Genomic DNA, 25,117 nt, shown 5'->3' on the forward strand with positions numbered 1-25,117 from the left:
TATCATGTTTTTTGGTTACTTTTATGATTTCTTATTATCATTTATCTTGAGCAATTACCTTTTGATGCACCTTGATGTAGTTTTCTTCATACTGCTTGCAGTTGGGGTTTGTTGAGTTTCTTAAATCTGTGACTTTTGAATATTCATAACTGGAAAATTTGAAGGCCTTGATCTTCACTGTGCTGTTTCTTATCTTCTCCAATTACATGCACATTAAAGTGCTTGAAGTTGACTGCTCCTCTTGTTTAGCTCTCTGTGTGTGCTTTATTCGGAATGGTTTGTTTGTAAGAGTTTCAAAGTCATTGTTCTTTCCTCCAGCCTTTTAAGCTGTAGTTTCACTTGTCCACTGTGCCTTTTGTCCTTAGAGTTTAATGTCAGTATCCGTTTTTCTGTTTGTTTTTTAAGTTGTCTTTTGTTCCTCCCTTAACTTGTAAACATATGAAGTACAATTATAACTACTTCATCACAATTATAAAATTGCGTGTGCTAATTTTAACATCTGTGTTACTTCTGTGTTTAATGATTCATTTTTCAAACATGGGTTTTCGCTGTTTCATTTCATTGCTTCACTTGTAACTGCTTTTGATAGACCAACAGATCTTATAAATTTTGTCCCTGGTGTTGCATATTTTTGTGTTCCTATAACTGTTCTTCAGCTTTTTCTCTGAGATGTAGTTATTTGGAAACAGTTTTGTCTTTCCAGTTCTTTTGCTAAAATGGGTTAGATAAATGCTTAATCTGAAGCTACTTATTCCCCATGGCTGGGGAAAGACCTTTATGTGATCTCCCTGTGAATCACAGTGTTCCAGGCAGGACAGTGGGATGCCTGTGTGAGAAGTGGGTAATGTCTCCGCCAGTTTCTTGAGGATTTGCTTCCACACCAACAAGAAATTTCCTCACAGGCCAGTGCCCTCGGCACTCAGCTAAATACATGCAGGATACGCTTTTCAGGTGTGTGAAGTTCTTTTGGTGCACCTCTCTGCTGCTACAACAGTCTCCTGCAACTCTGGTTGTCACAGAGTCCCTGGATTCTCCATGTCCACAATATATATTATATATATAATATATGGGTGTATCTTATTAAAACATATATATAATGCATACATGTATAAAATACATATATGTATAAAAATCAAGACAAGTGTTCTTTGCTGTGATAAAGGGCCATGCATCTATATTATCCTGTCTGGGTTTAAGTCCTACCTCTACTCCTGATTCCAGCTTCCAATGATATATACCCTGAGAGGTGGCTGGGATAGTTCAAGTAGTTGGATCACTGTCATCCACATGGGAGACCTAGACTGTTCCTGGAGCCTACACATTTTGAAGAGTGAACCAGCAGCTAGCCTCTGTCTCTTACAAACAAAATAATTGAATGAACAGGTAAATAATTGAAAAATAAAAAGTAAGATAGAATCATTAAACAATATCTTTTAGCCAAAAGTTTGATATTTTAAATCACTTTCCTTAAGTCATTCAGAAAATATATTTTTTATTTCAACCATTAACAGATTATTTAAATCTATTAACATATGTGTTAATGATAAAGGGAAATTATTTAATTGGCAGCAGGACAGCATCTACTTCTGTTGGTTACAGTACTCCTCAAACAAGTTTGAGAGTTCTTAATTTTTATTTTCTCTTCCCTTACCTTAGTGTGTGGTGAAATGGTAGTCAATAGAATTTTCCTAATGTGCCAAATCTATTTGTTATGACCACCAGACTGCTGTGTGCTATACTTCTTTTAGTATTGTTCCTAGTTGTTGCATTTAATTTATGAAAATTGCTGACATGTCTTTTTCTGATGTGAAATATAATAGTTGCTTTTGTAATGAACAACCATTGTCTAATAATAATAAATTTTGATTTAAATGCGTTGTGATCCATTATATCTATAGATGTACTTGTTTTGCTTCTAATTCATTCCATCATTATGCTCTTCTTTAAAAAAAAAAGATTTGTTTATTTTTACTGGAAAGGCAGATATATGGAGAAGAGATACAAAAGGAAAGATGTTGCTTCCACTGGTTCATTCATCAAACGGCCACAACAAGCAGAGTTGAGCCCATTTGAAGCCCGAAGCTTCTTCTGGGTCTCCCATGCAGGTAGGTGCAGGGTCCCTGTCCTTTGAGCTATCCTCCACTGCTCTCTCAGGCCACAAGCAAGGAGCTGGTTAGGAAGATCCCGGTGCATGCACTAGGCCACTAGGCTATCACACCAGTCCCTATTATGTTCTTTAAGTAGCCCAAATCACAGTGATGATGCTTATGAACGTCACTTTGGAGTAACACTGTCCAGGTTAGAATTCCAGTTATATTTTCTGCTTCCTACCCCAGATACCTGCAATGGGACCAGAGCCAGGGGCTACAAATAAAATCCAAATCCCCTGTGTGGAATGGAGAAACTCAGTTGAGCCTGCACTGCTGTCTCCAAGGGTCTGCACTGGCAAGAATAGGGAACTGGGAATTGAATTCAGACATTTCAACGTTGAACATGATATTTTAGTCTCGAAGATAAATGCTGCCCATTCTAAGAGTACAGTTTTTAAGCAGCAGTTTAAAAGGGAAGTTTGACATTCAATCATGTCTTTTCAGAAAGAGCTTATTGCTACTTTTTGTCAGTGCTGTGGTTAAATAATTACATTCTTCAGAACATTCCTTGCTTCTCATCCTTTCTTTACTCTTTGCTCTCACCATGTTTAGCACACAGTAGCCAATCTATATCCTCTAGTTACAGGATGCTATACCATCTACTAGTCTCCCTATCCAGAAAGGATATGCTCCAAAATCGCTAGGCAATGACTGAAACCAGGTAATACCAAACATTGTATGCTCCATATTCCCAGCAGCCCTGCAGCATCCTTCTGTGTGTTCAGTCTTGGTGCCTCCTGTGCATCGCTACTCTTGGTACTTTGGGAATATTGTTAGGTAAAACATCAGCATTCCTATGCTGTAACAACTGATCTGATACCAAGAAGGCTCCTAAGCGACTATCAGACAGGTCGTATATGCAGCTTGGATATCCTGGACAAAGGGATGGTTAACATCAACAGCAGAATGCAAAAGGTTTCATTATGCTAATCAAACTGTTGTATGATTGAAAACTCACGTTTCTGTTTCTGAGGTTCTCCATGGAACATTTTTGGACTTCAGCTGAATAACAAATTGTGGAAGGAAATTGACTTCAGGTAACAAAGGGAAAATGTTCTGAATAATTTGAGAATTTTACCCTGCCAGATATTCAGATAAGAATTTGGTATATATATATATATTTTATCAGTTTTGTTCCTTAAATAAGTCTTGGTAGCACTCTTCCTTATCTCTTTGTTTCCTTCTTTCCTTTCCTTCTCTGCTTTTGCTTCCCTTTTCTCTATGTCACATAGAATTAAAACATTCATTGTTTATTTACAGGTTTTTTTTCTTACTATTGTGAGCAGCATATTTATTTCACATAATAATGTCATGTTCCTGATGTGAAAATGACTTACTTTCATCTGCCTTGTATCTAGCCACTTACCTCTTATTGATGGAACCTTTGGGAAACTCCTGATCAGGTAAAATCCTTGAAGTGGAGCCTTTATGAATGATGTTAGTGTTCTCTGAACTGTCAAAAGAGAGGCAGGGTCTCCCCTTGGCTCTCTGCTCCGTGAAGACACATTGAGAAACCAACAACCCGTAATCTGGAGAACAGACCTCACAAGCCACCATGCACCCAATCCTGTTTCAGACTTTCATATTCAAAATTTAAGGTAGACATTTGATGTTGTTACTGTAACATAAGCTAAGACATTGTCTTAGAACCATTTAAATATATAATCTTAGAAATAATAAGAAAATTTTCTCTTTTCCTAATATTTGTGCTCAATATATTTTTCTTGTATTGGCTACATTTCTGAGCAGAATTCTTAGGAGTGGTAAGCTATCGTATTGAGGCAGGCTAAATTTGCTGCGCCACACAGACAACCTCAGTGTTTTGGTCTGATGGAGGAGCATCCAACTCTTCCACACAAACTTGCGGAATGCAGATTGCTGGATGCTCTGCTCATTGGGTCACTCGGGAATCAATGAGGACTACTCCATCTTTTTTTTTGAAGGTTCATTTATTTTTATTGCAAAGTCAGATATACAGAGAGGAGCAGAGACAGAAAGGAAGATCTGTCCACTGATTCACTCACCAAGTGAACACAATGGCCAGAGCTGAGCCAAACAGAAGCCAGGAGCCAGGAACTTTTTCTAGGTCTCCCACGTGGATGTAGAATCCCAAGACTTTGGGCTGTCCTCCACTGCTTTCCCAGGCCAGAAGCAGAGATATGGGAGGACAATGGGGTTGTCAGGATTAGAACTGGCGCCCATATGGGATCCTGGTGCATTCAATGTGAAGACTTTATCCACTGGGCCACCGCACCAGGCCTGAAGACTCCATCTTAATAGATGTTTCCCAAGCATCAGAAATGGTTAGTCTGACCCTGCAGGAGCCACATCACTTCTGACAGCAACTCATCAGATACCAAAGTGAAACATTTTGACTATTTTACTCCTTCAATACCTAGCACTAACTTTCTTGAGCATGCATCTAGGCTTTAATATCAGGCATGGGTTTTTGCCCTTTGAGTTGATTTATATAAAAAAAGTTGTTGATTTTTTTTAACATATTAAGCAGGTAATCTTTTGTTGTCATGATTGAGATATAATGATAAATTTTATTTTAGTGGCTATAAAAATAATCATTTTTCCTCTTTAATCTATCATATAAGTTATTGTGTTGGTATATCTCATTTGTAATTTTCTTGCACTGTGGAAGAAAAATGCTATCAAATCATGATTGTTATCATATGTTTATTTGGTAATATATTATAGATTTGATTATTTCAACAGTGTATCTTGGATTTTCTCATTGTCAGAGCTGAGATTGGGCTATCTACATTTATATTCTGAGGCCATCTTTGTTGATGATAGTCCAAACTCGCTTGAGAAACGTGCTGAAGTTGAAGCCTCCAGGAAAACAAAGTTTTAAACCTCTCAAGTTTCTTCTCTTATTATTGGTTTAATTAGACTTTTGCTCTTTTCTTGAATTGGATTTATTTAACTTATTTAAAAAATCTATCAGGCATTTTTAATAACAAAGTTGCTCATTACCATTCTGCCTAAATTTTTAATCTCTATGGTAATACAGCCTTTATTATTATTCATCATGTTTACATTTCTGTTTTTTTTTCTTTTTGTTTCTTTGCTGTTTAGCTTTGCCAATTTTATTGGCAAGAAATGGCTCCTTGCTGTGGCCTGTTAATTCTTGTTTGATTTGTTTGTTTTCTTACTCATTAATTTCTGGTTTTTACCATCTTAATTGCAAATTTGTTTAATGTCTTACATCTTTTCTAGTTTTTCTGACAATGCTGAGTTTATTTAATTTGAAGTGCCATTATTCAATGTTCTATCTGTATTACTCCTTCATTGTCACAGTTTGTATTCAGCGTATAAAATGTTTCTCTCAGCAGTATATAGGGGTATGTGTTCATGTCTTTAAAGCCAATAATTTGGCAGATATTTACACACAAAAAAAGCAAAATAAGATTCATCTTGGCTGGATTTCTCCCCTTCTGAAGGCAGATTTTGTGCTGTAACACATTTGGTGAATAAATAAACATACCTGTCCTTGCCACACTTATTTCCTTCTCCTAGTTTCCATACCTGGAACCTGCAATCCGCTTCTGCTGGGTGAATGTGGATTCATTCTTCAAGCCTGGTTTTGGGACAATTTGCCAAAAATCAGCTACAGGGAGCCAACTTTCCACAAGGCCAATTCGCCAAATTTTCTTGTTCCTTTGAACTATTTATAAAGTTTATGACAACTTGCATTGGATGGGATAGTTTTAATAGCTTTTAAAGATTTGTGTAAACTTTTAGCTAACCAGTGTCCATTTTGTTTTCATAACATCATTTTAAGGAATGTTTAATTTGCCTCTACCCAGCTTCCTGCCACTGCATCTGGAAAGGGCTGGGACAAAGAGAGGGGACCACTATTAGGGACAAATGTTGTTGAGTCCAGAGAAGGGAAGAAGTGATTCCTACAAAGCATACATTCATGAACACCTACTCACACAGCATGGTATAAAATATCTTTTTATACACACATTCTCCTTCCTCTGTTTCCCAGATATCCTGCCCTGCATTTCTCCTTCCCCTCTTTTCCTCCCTGCCTGGGGATGGATGTGCTCCGTTTAGAATGTTCCTTGAATCTCCCTAGGCAGCTACTCCATCTCTTCTGCCAGTGTAAGAAACAAGGAGATGGAACAGAGATAAACTCAACATTCCTGTAAATGCTGTGATGGAGGCCAGATGAAAGTCAGCCCCTCAAAACTAATTGGTGAGAAGAAGTGAGTGAATTTGAAGAAGAAGCTAGTTGTGAGTTGGAAACCTCTCCCAGGACTTGTGAGTTCACAATACCGCTTTTCTGCAAAGCCAGCTCTGATTCTCCTTGGCCCAGTTTGTGGCTCCCTTCTCTAGAGGCAAAGAATGTTGTTCACACAGTGAATTACTGAGATGTGATTGGAAGCTTTAAGCTTTTATGTTATTTGGGTTTATTCGGAACTCAATTGCTGGACTGTGCTTTCATTCAACAATGACTTAATGCGCAGAAGTTTCTTATAATAACCAAATGTCTATTTGATGAAGACTAGATGGCTGTCAGCTGGTTTTGACTATGTGGCAGGCAGTAGGATAAATGCTGGTGGTTAAGATTAAATAACACCCAGTCCAATCCAGAGTTGAGAGGCTAGGGACTGAGCCTGTGAAGCTTGGATCCACCCTGCCCTTCAGTGTAGCTGCCGTAGAGTGTGTGCTCATTAGAAGTGCTGGTCCTATTGCAGACATACTGCCATGAAAAGAACCAACACAACAAGTCACAATATGGGCTTTGGTGTCTGTGATTAACCACAGAAGGAAGTTCAAGTCCAAGAGAGTTTATGAGCTATGAAACTATTCTCTCTTTTTTTTTCAATTATTTAAAAAGGAAATTTTTTTTAGATACCGATATATATATATATATACATATATATATGTAATATTTACAATGTCACAAGGAAAACAAAATCAGGAATTGTCCTCCTATCTGAGTTGTGTCCTTTAACAAGTTACCTGCCTTTGCACTTGGAATTCAGCAGCAATCATTCGACAATTAGGATGCTAGGTGTAAGTTCATCAGCAAAGATGTATTAATTTTGTTACATTGTAGTTCTAAGTGAAACCGATCAGTCCTGGGATGAAAAGCACTCAACAGTGTGGAATCATTCCAGATTCAAGCTTCCACATGATTCATTAATCCTTTAGAATGGTCAACAAAATGTACAAATTGATCATAGTAGAATTTATTAGAATACCACCCTAAGGATTTTTAAGGACTTGTAAGTTAGTATATAGATTCAAAAATGGAAAATATCCTGTCTGATACTGTTAAAACAACCTTCCTCTAAACAAAACTTCTTTAGAAACCTGCTATTAAATGCAACTCGGAAAGTTTACAATAACAAGCCGCAAAGGAAAGAGGCAGAAATTAGACTGACATTTAGTTCAGTGTATGTTAACCTGAAGAATGGCTCTTCTGAAAGCTATCCGGGTCATCATCCTCGGAACAAATGTCTCTATATACAATAAAGACAAAACAGCGCTTTGCAGATAAAATAAAATTACAGCTTTTGCGATGGAGAAATTACTCCACATTCTTTGGGTGGGTCTAATCTTTTGGGATTCGCTCATTTCCCTTAGCATTATAGTTTCCAGTTGTGCCCATTTAGCCACAAAGAACTGCATTTTGTTTTTTTTAATAGCTGAGTAGTATTCCATGGAGTAGATGAACCAAAGCTTTCTTATCCAATCTTCTGCTGATGGGCATTTCGGTTGCTTCCATGTTTTCGCAATTACTGATTGTGCTGCAATGAACATAGGGATGCATGTTGGTTTGTCGTAAAACAGGTGTTTTGGATATATTCCTAGGAGTGCTATTGCTGGGTCATATGGTATGCTGATTTTGAGTTGTTTGAGTGTTCTCCAGACTGATTTCCATAAAGGCTGTACCAATTTGCAGCTCCACCAGCAGTGGAGTAGGGTTCCCTTTTCCCCGCATCCTCGCCAGCAAGCGTCGTTGGTGTTCTTGTTTATGTGGGCCAATCTTACTGGTGTTAGGTGGTACCTCATCGATGTTTTAATTTGGATTTCCCTTATTGCTAGGGAGCTGGAACATTTTTTCATATGTTTGTTTGCCATTTGGACTTGTTCCTTTGTGAAATGTTTGCCCATTTCCCGTGCCCATTTCTTGAGTGGCTTGTTTGTTTTGGTTTTTTGGTTGTTTTGAAGTTCTTTGTATATCCTGGAAATTAGCCCCCTATCGCCTATATCGTGTGCAAAGATCTTCTCCCACTCTGTGGGTTGCTTTTTTACTTTGTTGATTGTTTCCCTTGCTGTACAGAAGCTTCTTAGTTTGATGAGGTCCCATTTGTTTATTCTGTTCTCAACTGCTATTGCTTTTGGTGTCCTTCTTAGAAAGTCGGTACCTACTCCTAGGTCTTGCAGGGTATTTCCTACATTTTCTTGCAAGAGTTTGAAGGTTTCTGGATGTAGGTTTAGGTCTTTTATCCATGTAGATTGGATCTTAGTGTATGGTGATAGATGTGGGTCTATCTTTTTGTTTCTACAGGCTATCAGCCAGTTGTCCCAACAACATTTACTAAAGAGTCCTTCCCACTTGCTTAAGCTGTCATTAGTCTTTTTGTCAAAGATTAATTGGCTGTATCTGTGTGGATTCCCTTTTGGTGCTTCTATTCTATTCCATTGATCTTCCTTTCTGTCTTTGTGCCAGTACCAGGCTGTTTTGATTACCACTGCTCTATAGTATGTCCAGAGGTCCGGGATTGTGATTCCCCCTGCTAATTTCTTATTTTTCAGGATGGTTCTAGCTATTCGTGGTTTTTTGTGTTTCCAGATGAACTGTTGAATCATTGTATCCAGTTCCGTGAAGAATGTTTTGGGCAATTTGATTGGAATTGCGTTGAAAATGTATATTGCTTGTGGTAGTATAGACATTTTAATGATATTGATTTTGCCTATCCAGGAGCACGGGATGTTATTCCATCTTTTGAGGTTTTGTTCAATTTCCTTTTTAAATAGTTTGTAGTTTTCTTCGAATAGGTCTCCTACACTTTTGGTTAGATTTATTCCCAAATACTTCATACTTCTCTCTGCTATTTTGAATGGTATCCTGTTGGTTAGATCTTCTTCCATCTTGGTGTTATTTGCGTACACTATGGCTGTTGATTTTCGTTCGTTAATTTTGTACCCCGCCACTCTGCCAAACTCTCGTATAAGTTCTAGCAGTTTCTGTATTGAGTCTCCTGGTTTTTCTATGTATAGGATTATGTCATCTGCATATAGTGAAAGCTTGACTTCTTCGTTTCCTATACGTATGCCTTTGATTTCTTTTTCTTGTCTTATGGCCTCTGCAAGTACCTCTAGGACTATGTTGAATAGCAGTGGTGATAGTGGGCACCCTTGTCTTGTTCCAGATCTCAGTGGGAAGGGTTCTAGCTTTTCTCCATTCAGTATGATACTGGCGTTGGGTTTTTCATAAATTGCTTTAATTATGTTGTGGATTTTCCCATCTATGCCTACTTTGGCTAGAGTTTTTAGCATGAAGAGGTGTTGGATTTTGTCGAAAGCTTTTTCTGCATCTATTGAAACTATTATGTGGTTCTTGTTTTGCAGTTTTTGGATATGGTTTATAACATTTATGGATTTCCGAATGTTGAACCATCCCTGCATTCCAGGGATGAATCCTACTTGATCCGGATGAATGATCTGTCTGATGATTTTTTGAATTCTATTGGCTAGGATTTTGTTGAGAATTTTAGCATCAATGTTCATCAGAGAAATAGGTCTGTAGTTTTCCTTCTCTGATGGTTCTCTATCCGGTTTTGGGATTAAGGTGATGTTGGCTTCATAGAATGAGTTTGGGAGGGTTGCTTCCTCCTCTATTGTTTTGAAGAGCTTGTAGAGGATTGGGGTTAGTTCTGTTCGGAATGTTTTGTAGAATTCTGTAGTGAAGCCGTCTGGGCCTGGGCTTTTTTTCGTTGGGAGATCCTTGATGACTGTTTCAATCTCTACCTCGGTTATGGGTTTATTTAATTCTGCAGTTGCCTCCGGACTGAGTTTTGGTAAATGGTGGGAGTCCAAGAACTTTTCTATTTCTTGGTGGTCCTCAAATTTGTGGGAGTACAGTTCTTTGTAGTAATTTCTAATTATTTTCTTAATGATTGCAGTGTCTGTTGTTATGTTGCCTTTTTCATCTTTAATGCTGTTGATTCTCACTTTCTCTTGTTTTTTTTTGGTCAATCGGGCCAGTGGAGTGTCTATTTTGTTTATTTTCTCAAAAAACCAACTTTTTGATTTGTTGATTTTATGTATAGTTTTTTTGATTTCTATTTGGTTTATCTCCTCCCTTGTTTTGATGATTTCTTGTTTCCTATTGTGCGTGGGACTCTTCTGCTGCTGTTTTTCCAGATCCTGGAGGTGTGAGGTTAGTTCCTGTATTTGGCGTCTTTCTTGGGCCTTGACATGCGCTCCGATTGCGATGAATCTACCTCGTAGCACTGCTTTGGCGGTGTCCCACAAGTTTTGGAATGTTGTATCAGAGTTTTCATTGGTTTCCATGAATTTTTTGATCTCATCTTTAATTTCTTCTCTGACCCATTGTTCGTTTAATAGCATATTGTTCAATTTCCAAGAGTGCCTATACTTCCTGGGGAGTTTTGAGTTGTTGATTACCAGTTTCATCCCATGGTGGTCTGAGAGGGTACATGGTATGATACTAATGTTTTGGAAGTTGTTTAGATTCGCTTTATGTCCTATCATGTGGTCGATTCTGGAGAAGGTGCCATGCACCGCTGAGAAGAATGTATAGTCTGTGGCCTTAGGATAAAAAGTTCTATATATGTCTACTAAGTCCAGTTGTTCTATTGTTTGTGTGAGCTCTGTTGTTTCTTTGTTGAGTTTTTGTTTCGTAGACCGGTCCATTGTTGTTAGAGGTGTGTTGAGATCGCCTACAAGAATTGTGCGGGTGTCTATGTCTTCCCTTAAGTCTGTAAGTAATTGCTTTACGTAACTAGGTGCATTAAGATTCGGTGCATAAACATTAATGATGGTGATTGCTTCTTGATGGATCATTCCTTTCACCAGTATAAAATGGCCTTCCCTGTCTCTTTTGATGTTAGTTAGAATGAAATCTATCTCGTCTGAAATTAGGATAGCTACCCCAGCTTTTTTTTCTCGTCTATTGGCGTGAAATATCTTTTTCCATCCCTTCACTTTCAGTTTCTTTGCATCCTTTCTGGTTAGATGCGTTTCTTGTAGGCAACAGATGGTTGGATCTTGTTTGATGATCCATTCTATTAATCTCTGTCGTTTGATTGGTGAATTTAGACCATTTGTGTTGAGTGTTAAAATTGAGAGGTTGCAATTTTGCCCTGCCATGTGATTGTGTTGTGTGTGTGTTGTTGCCTATGTAATTGTCTTGTTTGTGCGGCCTTTAGTTTGGAGACCTTCTTATTTGCCAACTTTGTTTGTGATTTGCCTCCTTTTTGTCCGGGACTAGCGCATTTCTAAGGAGACTTTGCAGAGCTGGTTTTGTGTAGACATATTCTTCTAGTTTTTCTTTGCTATTGAAGTATCTGATTTCGTTCTCATATACAAATGAGATCTTTGCTGGGTAGATTATTTTTGGTTGACAGTTGTTTTGTTTCAGGACTTGGAAGATCTTTGTCCATTCTCTCCTTGCTTGTAGGGTCTCTTCGGAGAAGTCAGCAGTGATTCTGATGGGTTTTCCCCTGTATGTGATCTTTTCTCTACTTCGTACTTGTCTCAGGATTCCTTCTTTGTCTTCATTGGAGTAGAACTTGAGCACCGTGTGTCTGGGTGAAGATCTCTTTGGATCATGTCTGTTGGGAGTTCTCTGTCCATCCTGTATGCGGGGTGGATTCGTGTTCCAAGTGTTTTGGAAGTTTTCCTGTATAATTTCATCGAGCACTGCTTGCATCCCAGATTCTCTTTCTACTCCCTCGGGGAGGCCGATGATCCGAATATTCAATTTTCTAAGGTAATCCTTCATCTCTTGCATCATTTTATTAGTTTTGCTGAGGTTTGTCTCCAGCTGTTTGATTCGCTGGGCACTTTCATTTTGTGTGTCTTCTGTTTCAGAGATCCTTTCCTCTGCCGCATTTATTCTGTTGATGAGGCTTTCAATCTTATTATCTTGGGCGTCCAGTTTGGTTTTGATTTGTTGTATTTCGGTGATTATGCGGTTCTGGTAGTCTTCCAGCTTTGTGTCCACGTCTCTGAGAAATTTTAGCATTATTTTCATCAATTCCTTTGCTGGTAACACTTCCATGTCTTCATCTCGTATCGTCGATATTGATAATGGCTTTTGGCCCTTGTTTGGTGGGGTGCTGGCTCTTTCATCTGGAGCACAACTCTTTCTGGTGGTTTTTCCCATTGCGTTGGTGTATTCTGGTGAGGCAAATGGACCCGTGTGTTGAGGGGCTGTCAGGTGCTTTCCTGTAGAGATTGGAGCCTGCAGGCGTGGTGTTGCCGGGCGTGGTTATTTTCAAGGCACCGTTGGTGCGTTCTCAGGGCCCGGGGCTGTAGAGCACCACCTTGGGGGCCCAGTGGATTCCAGGCACACTCTGGGCACCTCTTCTACAGGTGTGACACCCCAGGGCGTGGAGGGATGGAGGCGCTCTCTGGGTGTGCCCCCTTCACGGGAATCCGCAGGGCGTAGAAGGTTTTATGTGCTTTCTCCCTGCGTTCTCCGTGTCAGGGACTGCAGGGTTTTTCAGAGCCCACCTGGTGCGTCTCCCACACACGGGACTGTGGGTGAGGCACTTTCCAGGCGTGGCTCTTGTGCAGTGAATCCACCACTCGTGGTGTGTGGGTGTTCAGAGCCCCTGCTCCCGTGTGGCTCCCCCACACAGGCCCTTAGCGGAGGAGTGACCCAGGCGCCCTGTTATAATGACTTCACGAGACACCTGACACCTGCGCTGCGGAGGTGCTGCTGCTGCAGGCGGGGCGCCCAGCCCGCTCGGTGCGGCGCGCACTCACCAGTGCGCTCGGTGGTTTCGTGCACTCACCAGGCAGGATGTGGGGGACTCCAGACCCTCGCCAGCTGCCTCTGTGCACCGAGCCGCACTGGTCCCCTCAGCGCAGGAACTTCCGAGGCGCCTTCCCGCGGCCCCCCTCAGCCACTGGGTATACTTTCATGTAGTTAATCTATAGTGACACGATAGTTATGTTTTGCAAATCTAAGTATTTAATTTGGAGAAAAAGCGGATTAAAGTAAATCATACAGTCAAATTGATGTGGAAAGGAAGATTACCTGGATAATAAAAGGCAGTATTATGTGTTCCATGTTTCCTGAATAAGCCCCAAATTGCCTTATTATCTACTTTGGCTCAAGGACCAGTGTGTGCCATTAGATTTTCACAGTTAGTTACAATGCATAATCGGGCTCATTGATTTTCATGAAGTGGCTCATATGCTCTGAGTTATAACTTCATCTAACTCAGGACCTATCAGACTGTCAGAGCAACTCTCCACAAAGCTGACCCTGGAGGAAACTTTTAGTGTGGAGATCCCAGAAATCTTCTAAATAGATTTAAAGAATCCTGGAACAAGCCCTTCACCCATAGCCCTGTTGGGACAGTTAAGTTTAGAGAGGGGCAACTTCACTTACTGAATTGCTGTGGGCGATCCAATCACCCATCAGGTTGCCAACTCTACTCACCTTAATTCAATTTGTAACTATTCCATTTAGACTCTGAATTAAATCTCAGGTAAAAGCTGTCACGGTTACAATTAATGTACATGCACACACTCAAAAGGCCTTTTTAATTAGTGTTTGGAAGGAAATACTTTTACTTTCTATTTCAGAAATGGTAGGAAGTCAGAGAAAAATTTGATTTCATCCAGGAAACTCCTGTTTTAAATCAAACTAGTTTTCATATAGAATATTCAGTGACATGTCCACTCTTACTATATGTCTGCCAGATACGCTCTCTTTGAAATTGATTTCAGTTTGTGAAAACTGAAAAGTGAAGACGAGAAGGAATGCAATTTCATATTGGTGGTTTCTGTGCCTGGATAAACATTTGTTAATGCTTTCATACTGGCCTGGTAGCTGGCTTAATTCACATAGTGCAAAGAACCATGGTTGTATTAGTTATGCAAAATACATGAAAAAAATCACCAAGTTGAATATGCAAACCTACATTTTCTTTCCCCCAATGCACTCTATTTTGTATTTAACCTTGTCACCAGTAATGAAGATCTCCAACTAATATGAACTATGGGAATAGTGAGTTCATCAGTAAATGCACAGATCAATAACTTCAGCATATAAAAATGTGTGATCTGCCATTCAGTTCTATAAACACTGTGGTCATACCAGATCAAGTGATTTGCCTTATTCAATACAACATCCTTTCTGATCTCCTTCCTGTACTATTCAAGCTGAAAAGCTAGAATTAGCCTTTCTCAGGATCTCTACACTTGATCTTAGCCAAAAGGCCGAAAATCTTAAAGGAAGAGTTCAGTATGTGATTTAGATTCCAAAACTTAGAAAAGACTTGGATTCTATCAGATGAAGTATAGGCTTCACTAGCTACATAATTTGGGGAACTTCATACAAAATAGAAACACACAGTTTCCTATACAAAATGCAGGAGAAAAGCTTTTTTTTTTTCTCCCTGGGTGTTCCTTGTATTCTGGTTAGTGTATTTCTTTCGTTTTGTTTTGTGCTATTTAATGTTGCACTCCCAGGAACTCAGATGTTGAACTTCCTGTCTATCAGATATCAGCACAGATCCCTGTCTGAGCCTGTGACTTGATGTCTGTGTGGTCCACTGGTTACAGGTTTCATTCTCACCTACTGTAAGATTAAACTTCTGAAAGTCCACTCAGGGCACAACATCCTCCTATCCTCCCAACACCCCATCTTCTATTGATGGGCCAACTCCATGTTCATATATCACTCCATGTTCATTGTCACAGAAGCTAGGAGGGAGAAAACAAACTCATCCCTGCCAAGTCACCCACCAAATGTTCCATGTTTCTACCAGCCTGGGACGAAGACAGCTACTGTCCTGGGGTACCCTGCCCTCCCCTGCCTAGAAATTCCCTGAGGTGCAAGCACCTGACTCTAACCAACCACAGTCCTCCTCTTGCTGTCACTCCCAGACTCCAAGAAAAATTGCAGTCAATGAAGAGTGGCCCAGTAGGGAAAACCTGGGACCCGATAAGAGAGCTGTTGGATGATAAGTTGTTCCAAGGCAGTGGCAGGAGGTGGGAACTGAACTCCAAATTCCCAGTGCAAACTTCATTATCCCAAGGGATGTTGTCCTAAACTCCATTGTTACAAAACACAGCATTTTCAAAACACAAAATAAATTGCTTAGGATTCTAATAATAAAAATGTTGAATATATTCATAAATAAATTTTTTTAAAAAAAATTTTAAGATGGCCACTGAATCACCGCAGAATATTAAGTTCCAGCCAGGGGACTCTTCTGCTCTCTCTCTGAATGAATGCACAGTTTCCCTGTGCACAAATCTGGTCCTGAATGGAGAGGAAGGGCAGTGGCCTTTGTATATCTGCTGATTGTGCTACAGCATCAATGTTCTCTCATCATCAGCTTCTTGCAAGAACATCAGATTGAGACTGAGAAATTCTTGACCGTGCAGATACTGAGTGATTTTGTAAATAGAGTTGTCGCTAGAAAGTCAGCCTAGAGCTTTCAGCTCTTCAAATAATTTTGTAAACCATCTAATAGCTGCTAATAATTTCCTTTATACTTAGTCCCATCAAAAGAGTTCAAATGAAAATAACAAAACCACAACCAACAATTCTCTCTGCAAAGGCATGCATTAGAAAGATGTCAGCAGTAAACTGAATGTGATGGTGGCCACCATTGAAAACACACAAAAAAGGCCTTTTATATTGTGGATCATTTCACACTAGAAAAAAAATTATTTATGATGCAGAAGGACATCACAGCATGGAAGGACAGTGTCATTTTTACCTGTTCTTTATGTTACATGAGTTGAAGAGGTTTGTTGTAGCCAACCAGTGATTAGGTTTGAAGGTAACACAGAAGTAAATCATGTCCTTGTTCAAAAAAAAAATCAAGAATCATCTTTATTATACAACTTGGAAAGTACAAGTATTATATTGAATGGAAAAGTGGATACAGGCTATATCTCTATATTTGGTGTCACCTTGTGTAGCTATCAATTTCAAGCAGAAAATGGCAGGGAGAGGGAACAGTGGCTGCATCAATAGAGGTTTGGTGGACTGTAGGTGGAGATCCATGGTGAAGTTGGTTTGGCTGGGACATGGACAGTGGAACTATGGAATCAAAACAAGCACAGGAGACAATGGGGGCTGCAGGTGAAGAGTATGCAGAACTGCTTTTAAAAGCCTGATTTTAGGAAGGGTAGGTAGCAATAAAACACCAAAGAAGAGTTGAGAAACCTTATCTCCCATATGAATGTAGCAGAGCCTAAGAAATTTAAGTCAACAGAAGAAAACAGATGTTATCTGAGTATAGTTCAACCATGCATCTGACAGTGGAATTCAGGAACAGTGTAGGGATTATGCTTAGACGAGAAGGGGTGAGATGAGGAGAGTGACATCCAGTGTGATAGAAGAAATGCAGCAAGGATGAGTCAAGTGCAGGCTAGCTCATTTGCAGAATATGTAATAATTGGACAGTTCTCTCATTCTCTTTTTTCTGTGAAGCAGATTTCCCCAAATGTTGTGTTGCACTCAGCTAACTGCTCAAAACTAAACTACTGGAATAGAAGCAGATTCTCACTCCTCGTAGACCTTAGCCAGATGCCACCTGCCCACTCCCTGGTCGGGCTCCCACATTATCTGGCCCATCCTTGTTGACAAAAGGTGTGCAATACATGATAATGCTTTTTGTGTCTTTTCAGATACTTTCTTGGAAAAAAAAAACATAAAATAATGAATTCAAATCAATCTGTTTATCAAAGAACTTAATCACAAATCATTCATGGTCTATGCAAAGCTCACACTGTGAGGTGGAGCCAATGAGTTCCCTAGATTCATTACTGAAGAAACTATTTCTATAGGAAACAGAATAAAATCCCATGAATGAATAGGCATCTCTTGTAGCAGTGATTTTGTCAACTTGAATTTCACATCAACTAAAAGGAGTCATAGATTCTGACAGGTGTGACATTTCACAGGCGCAAAATATTAGCAAATGTATTTTCAAACTCTTATGAAATGACAAGTTCACTCCAAAACACCTACCCCCACACCTTAAATTCTTTCAAATTTCATCTTGGAGAAACTGTGAATGTTCATGTTTCTCTCCATTAATAATGAAGATAGCAAAAAAAAAATTATACAGAAGAGGATGGCCTGCCTGCTTCAATCAAAATGAGTTTGACTTAACAATTTACTTAATTTGAGAAATAAACTGTTGACCTAGAGAAAATTACAAAAGCAAATTTTCTTAAGAGCAAAGTAAAGTCTGCTGGGCAAGAAAACGATGTACTTTGAATGAAAGAAAGATTATATTATATTCAGAAACATTTTAGCATTAAATATATTATACCTCTTATGCAACAGTTGGAATAAGGATGTCATAGCATTTTTCTAACACTCTCTTAATCTAGATTCTCTAAATTTGTTCTAGATAGTCTATTGATTTAGCAATTCTTCAGGGAAGACAAATAGCAGTGACTTTACCACATTTTTAGTCTGAAATATGAACAAACTTGACTGGCTGAGAATTAGGTAGAATGGCTAAGGAGAAACTGTATGAAAGGATACATCTTTTATGATAATGATTCTGCAGGTTGAGTATCCTTATCTGAAATGCTTGGGGCCCATAGCGTTTCAGATTAATTTCAGACTTTGGTATATATGTATATATAAGTGTAGAAGCATATATGTAAACACATATCTTGCAGATGATACGCACATACAGTTGAAATCTTGTATTTTAAATATACCTTTTACACAAAGCATGCAGACAATTCTATCCAAAATTTTAATATGCCTGAGATCCAATGTGGAATTAACTGCTTGTGGTTTCACACCAGATTTGGAAATATTTTTACTTCAGATAGTTGAATTAGGGCTGCTCAATCTATATGTGTCTGAGCAACACTTCCTGGGATAACATGTTAGAGGTCAAAAAGTTAGCGGGCGTATTGCATTACAGGTATTGCAATCGATCCTCTTTCCAGATGCTTGTATTTCTACTGAATCTAAGAGAGGAAAGCTGTTCTCTCTCAAGGCTTAGACTTGTACTACTGTTAAAGAGAAAGAACTAGGAGTTGTGTTTAGATAAAATCTGGATATGTGTGTTTATGTATTTTATATCATATACTATGTTATATGTATATCTATATTATGCATATTGGTTAGAATTCATCACTAAACTTGAAAAAGAATGAGAATTAGGGTATAAGAACAATAACATACATGACTGTTTAAAAAAATCTCTATTTTGGAAGATCCTATTTAGATCCTCATGGAATTTTAAAATTTATCAAACTTTACTTTGTTTTGCTTTCAAAATCTTTAGTTTAAATGTTTTATAAAAAAAAATCAGTTCCATGTTTGGGCAAATGTATCAGATTTTCCTTCTGACCTAAGGAACAGAAATCTAGGAGTGGGTTGAAAAACAGTAGCATGCCCAATGTGAAGTGATAAAAGTGTGGCACATGATCTTCGCAATATCAACAACCCAGGCTCCTGTTGTTTTTTCTATTCCACCATTCCTGGCTTGTGGTGTTTCCCTGCAGGGTTACAGGATGGCTCACACTTCATCCATATTCAGTGCAGGGAGGCCTTGCTTTATCCTTTTAAAGGGCTGTTTCAAAGATAACTTCAATCAGATCCAGCGAAGATTGTTGAGAAAGCAAATATTCTAGTTTTGAAGCGAGATGTAATAAAGGGCTGAATAAGGAGCTGTGAATAGCCTATGACCACATCTGCCTCTGTGGGCAAGGGGAGGGATGCTGGAGTTTATGGAGACTATAAACTAACCGTTGAAGGGGCAATACTGTGGCGAATGTGTTAAGCTTCCAGCTGAGATGTCAGTGTCCCATATCGCAGCACTCTGCTTCTCATCCAGTTCCCTGATAACGCACCTGGGAAAGGAGTAGAAAATGGCCAAATGCTTGTGTCAACCACTGCTAAAACCAAGGCAGGACCAGGCCAAAATCAAGTGCCTGAAACTCGATCTGGGTCTTCCACCTGGTTTGCAGGGACTCAACTAACTGAACATTACCTAATCTTTATTAGCATACACATTATCACGAAAAGAAATGGGAGCAATTTTCTGTTTTTCTATGTTAACAAATCAAAAGGGTACATATTATTATTGATCAGAATGTACATCATGTAATCAAGTAATCAGTGACCAAACATTACCTTCTGGGAGGCAAGTTCCATTTCATTGTTACAGTTTTTCAACTGGACTGTTCTCAAATGAGAATTCTTATCTTCCATTAAGAATGTGTAACTCTGTAGTTTGGATAAGTACAGGAGCTGCATGCCTGCATGGGAAGTTGAAGTGCAACGGACAGTTCAGGTCACTGCTGAAGTGAGAAGCAGCTTATTATTGCTAACAGATATTTATCACAAAATGATGTAAGATCTTGAGCAGTGAAATTCTTTTACTTTTCTCTTGTGCTCCCTTAGTATTGATGGTATTTAGAAGTGAAGGTACAGACATCCAACACATTGTACAATTTTTGTTCTTGCATTATTGTTTCACGAAAATATCACCCATTAAAAAAGTAACTGCAACAGAATCATATACCATCTCAGAAATGAACATCATTATTTCTTTATTTGTATTTTATTGTTATTATTTTCCATTCCCTACCCTTCTCCCCCTGATATTCCCCCCATATTACTGCAACAATACGGCCCTTTAGCAACAGTCACAAGTCCAACATTCTGCTATTTTAATGTATCATGGCATTATAGGTATTGGCTATGGAAAATCTAGTATCATACGGTCGACAGTTTCATTGAGAGTGCTCCTTTTATTTGGAAGTAAAGATGTATACTGCAACATATCTTCATTTCCCAATATGCTAATCTCCATTATACTGTTCATTGATGAGAATATATTTATAGACATATTTATCTATATGTTTATATGTTTTGTATTTTGCATGAAGGTTGCCTTATATTAGAGAAAACATGTGATATCTCCTTTGGGAATTGGTTTATTTGAGCATAATGGTAATGTCTAAGTAGTATACCATGGAGTAGATTCACCACAGTTTCTTTATCCATTCCTCTTTTGATGGGCATCTGGGTTTTTTCCAGTCACTGCTGGAAGTCACTGCTGTTTGTATGGCATCAAAGCTAAAGCACTGTTACAAATGTTGTAAGCTCTCCCATCCCTGTTTTCTTCAAGAGCCAGATCTCATCCAGTGTCATTACTAGTGTGACTTATGCTACTATAAATGTAGGATTGAGGTTTAGCTTCCCATATCCAGACTTCATTTCCCTTGGAGATAGTCCCAGAAATGGGATAACTGGGTCATATAGTAGATCAGTTTTCAATTGTCTTAGCACTTTCTATACTGACTTCCAAAGTAACTGTACTAGCCTACACTCCCACAAACAGTGAAGTAGAGTACCTTTCTGCTAATATCCATGCCAGCAGGAAGCACCACTATTTTAAACAAAATACTGACAATCATGTGATACTGATGATGGAGAGTGTTCTGGGCCAAAAGGAATTTGAAATATAAACTCTCTCAATTAAACAAAAAAGAAAGAACTTTAGAAACACCTGGAAACTATCCTGAACTTTTTTTTCTAAAGTCACTGCTGTTTGCATGGCATCAAAGCTAAAGCACCATTACAAATGTTGTAAGCTCTCTCATCCCTGTTTTCAAGAGCCAGATCTCATCCTGTGTTGTGATATAAATAACATCTGTATATCTTTGTCTCAGTTTTGATCACTTCCCTCTGCTGGACAGGATTTCACAGCCAATTATATTGGTTTTTCAAGCCTATAATAAACAATTCCGCACTGTGTAGCTCTGAGAAATTGGCGATGGCTCCTGAATTTATTTTTATCTCCTTGACCCTTTTTATAAGCAATGTAGTAGAATGCATATCTTAGTTCTCTAAAATCTTCATTTGAAAACGTCATGGGTATTCCTTTCCTAACAGCAGCTTTTATCTCCCAAGTAAATCCCCCATCTGCATCCAGCTTATAACTCTGTGTTCCACTAGCCTATTTCTTAAACCAGAATGGTGAGAGTTGATCCTTTCTTCAATCCTCTTGCCTCTCACTGAGATCTCTGTTTCAAATCCTTTATCAAGGTGTTTTTGCTGTCTGCTTGCAAAATAATTGCAAATATAGCCACATCATTCAGTCTCCACTGCCATCACTTTGACCCAAACAGCACTCATGCTTGACAGGCTCTGATCCCTTTATTGCACGTTAACTCATCACAAACTCACTTATACAACTCAGACCATGTGCCAAGAACAGCTGTCTCCTAACTGATCTACAGCATCTGCTCTTGCCCTTATCCAGATGGTACCACGCAGCCTCAGGAGGTGTTTGAAACATATTAATCCTAATGGTCACTCCTTAGAACTCTGCCGTGTTTTTATTGCACTTCTGACCACAGTCTAGTGTCCTGGCCCCATCTGCTTTATTTCTTGCTCCCAGAAGCCACCTGTGGGCACTGTTGTGGAGAAGTGAATTAAGTTATCATCTAGAATACTGCTAACATCTTGTATGAGAACCAATTCCAGACCCAGCTGCTCTGCCCCTGACACAACTCTCTGATAATGCACCTGGGAAAACAGAGGACAGACCAAATGCTTGGACTCCTGTTGCGCACAACGGGCACTTGAATACAGCTCCAGGTTTCGGGCTTTGGACCAGCCCAGCCCAGGGTCTTGCAACCATTTGTAGGGAGAACCGACTGATGGAAGATTGGTTCCAGGCTCCTGGCTTTCACCATTGCAGGTATTTGGGAAGAGAACCATTCATTACAGAGGGTTCTCTTTCTCTCTCTCTTTCTCTCTTTCTCTCTCTCGTTGCCTCTCCAATAAACTATTTGATTAAAAATTTTGATGTGAACAGTGTCACACTAAACATATATATAGGCTGATTTGGTTACTATGTGCCTTGACATAATTGTCTGCAGGCTTTTTATGCTTGAAGTTGAGTGTCTTAGATCTGTGGAATTACAGTTATGAAATTTGACAATACTTTGGTTATTTTTCTTTTCATATTTTTATTCAATGCTTCCTTCTTTTGTTCTGTGGCTTCAGTTACATGTATATTAGTTTTTAAAGTTTTAAATTTATTTTCATTTTATTTAAAAGGCAGAGAAACAGAGAGGAGAAAGGGAGAGAAACAGTTATTTTCTATCTGCTGGCTAAATCCCTGTCTTCCCTAACAGCTGGAACTGGGCCATTCCAAAGCTATAAGCCCAGAATTCAGCTGGATCTCCCACAAAAGGGCCAGTGATCCAGGGCTTGAGCCGTTTATCTACTACTTCTCCAGTGTGTTTATTAACTGGAATATGAATTAGAGGTGGAATAGCTAGGACTCAAATTATATGACATGGGATTTAGGCATTCCAAGTGGCAATTAACCACTGTTAAAATAAATGGCTACTCCTAATTTCACCTGAATTTGCTACTTAAAGTAATTATTATGCTGCTTCTTTTTATTCATTCTTTTCCGTCTCTAAGTTCTGTTGTTGTTGTTGTTGTTTTGGCTAGCAATCACTGTGATTTCAAGTTCACCAATTTCTTCCATAATGTCTGTAATTTATGTCACACAGCACATTTTCCATCTCACTTCAATTTTCCTCTCCAGATGATTAGGTCTCTGTTGTTTCATATTTCTATTGTGTATGTGCAGTTCTTCTAGCCATTTAACACATTGACTGCAGCAATAAATATTTCTAAATCTTTCCTTATTACTTCCACCTTTTGTGTCATTTCTGGTTCAATTATTGTTAATTGATTCATTTTCTCTTCATTATGAGTGTATTTTTTTTTTTGTTCTTTGCATGTTTGGTGACTTCTGTTGGTTATCAGGCATTGCAAAATTTGCATTGTTAAGTGTTAGGTATTTTTATATTTGTGCAGCTATTGTTAAACTTTGTTTAGGATGGGACTACATACTTTGAAACAATCAGGCCATGCTTTTAAGCTCAGTTGAGTGAATTGAAACCAGAACTGTATTTAGTCTAAGGTTCATTTGCCACACTGCTGATCCATGAACTTTCTTACTTTTGTAACTGATGGTGACCAGAATTTGAGGTGTTTCAGTCTGGCTACTCCCAGTCTTGTGTTTGAGAGTGGCAGCCTCTATTCCCTTGAGTTGCTTCTGTTCCTGGCCTTCCATCAGATCCATTCTTGGACCTTCTCTCGTTTGGGGACTTGGGATAACATGCAGATCTCTAGGATTTTCTCTCTGTGAACCTGGTGCTTGTCTGTTTCTCTACCTTCTCAACTCTGGCTTCCTTGATGTAACTGGACGCACATGGTCCCCCCCCTGAGGTCAGGATGACTTCTGAGCCCTACCTGGGAACCTCTTTGTCTGTTCTCTAGATTGTCAGATGAATAATAGTATTTCCCATACTCCAAGAATCACTATACTTCTCTGCTTGCTCTCCAATGCCATGATTGTCATCTGTTCATTGATTTTGCCTGGGTGTTTTTTAGCTGGGAGGTTATATTCAGGCCTTACTGCTCCATCACTGAAAGTGACCGAAGTTGATAAGGATGTAGGAAAATGAGTACTCATATTTATGGTGTTAAATTGTTCCAATTTATTAAAAAGTAGTTAGCTAGTATACTAAAATATTCTAGATGTAAAGATTCTACTTTATTGAATGTATTCTCCAAAAATAATTCAAGATATTGATAAAGATTTATACACAAATTCATGTATTCCCATGTTTTCTGTGATAGCTAAAACCAAGAAAATCTAAATGTTTAACAATTAGGGTAAGTAATGTTTAAATAAATTGTGCTGCATTAATTGATGAAATATTATGGAACTATTACAAAGAGCAGTTGAGAATCATATGAACTGTAGTTAGATTCTTCAATATCTGGCATAAGTAAAGCAGATTATAAAACCATAAGATCTTCCCCACATGAAAGAGGATATGGAGATTGCTATGTACCAAAATGTGAGTACTTCTAACTACAGTGTGTACAGTTGGCATTGTATTTTTTCCAGTTCCCTGTAATATCTAAGCTTTTGATAATATGGATATATCATAAGATGATTATAACATTAAGATAATTTCCTTTTTAATATTTTAAGGTATATGCTAATTTCTAATAATGTGAAGGATTTAAAGTTTTAATAATAAAACACTAAGAGCACAATAGAAAATAATATACCTACTCTGAAAAATCATTCTCTCAAAAAGTCAACCATCCCCACAAGAGGTCTGTTGTATTTCCTTCATGACGGCCATCCTATATGAAACTTAATTATTTGCCTCCAAATGAAGCAACAATTATATGAACACTGAGGCATTTTCTGATGTTTTTTAAGATTTATTACTTTTATTGGAAAGGCAGATATATACAGAGAGGAGGAGAGACAAAGAGGAAGATGCTGCATCCAATGTAGATAGTATATATTTATAGCATGTACTATCACAAGGCTATGAAATAAGTTGCATGATCAAAATTAAAAATTCAGAATATTTTCCTTTATTACATTTATATAGCAGCATTTATACAGCTCCAGCCATTGCGGTCATTTGGGGGATGAATCATTGCACAGAGGATGTTCAGTATGTTTTATAAGCATTAGATTTATAGCAGTGTTTTCTAAAATAACTTTGTATTCTTCCACACATATGCATTACCAGGGAGTAATAGCTTTTATTCTACAGGGAAGTAAAAATAATAAGGTAATAAAATGATTCTAGCCAAGTTTCTTTTCACTTGACTGTAGACTTGTACTTCAGTTTGTACTGGGTGCACTGATCCCTGAGATAGCTTAGGAGTCAGTTTT

At 38.5% G+C, this 25,117-nt stretch overlaps 1 pseudogene; it reads right to left on the bottom strand.

Moving 5' to 3' along the window:
• LOC121161030 overlaps positions 1 to 23,491 on the bottom strand; it is a 58,912-nt pseudogene extending 35,421 nt beyond the window's left edge.
• Positions 23,492 to 25,117: the final 1,626 nt, after the last annotated feature.

The sequence above is a fragment of the Ochotona curzoniae genome, unplaced genomic scaffold (genome assembly GCF_017591425.1).
Source record: "Ochotona curzoniae isolate NIBS_2020 unplaced genomic scaffold, NIBS_Ocur_1.0 contig_4612, whole genome shotgun sequence".
Classification (NCBI taxonomy): domain Eukaryota; kingdom Metazoa; phylum Chordata; class Mammalia; order Lagomorpha; family Ochotonidae; genus Ochotona; species Ochotona curzoniae.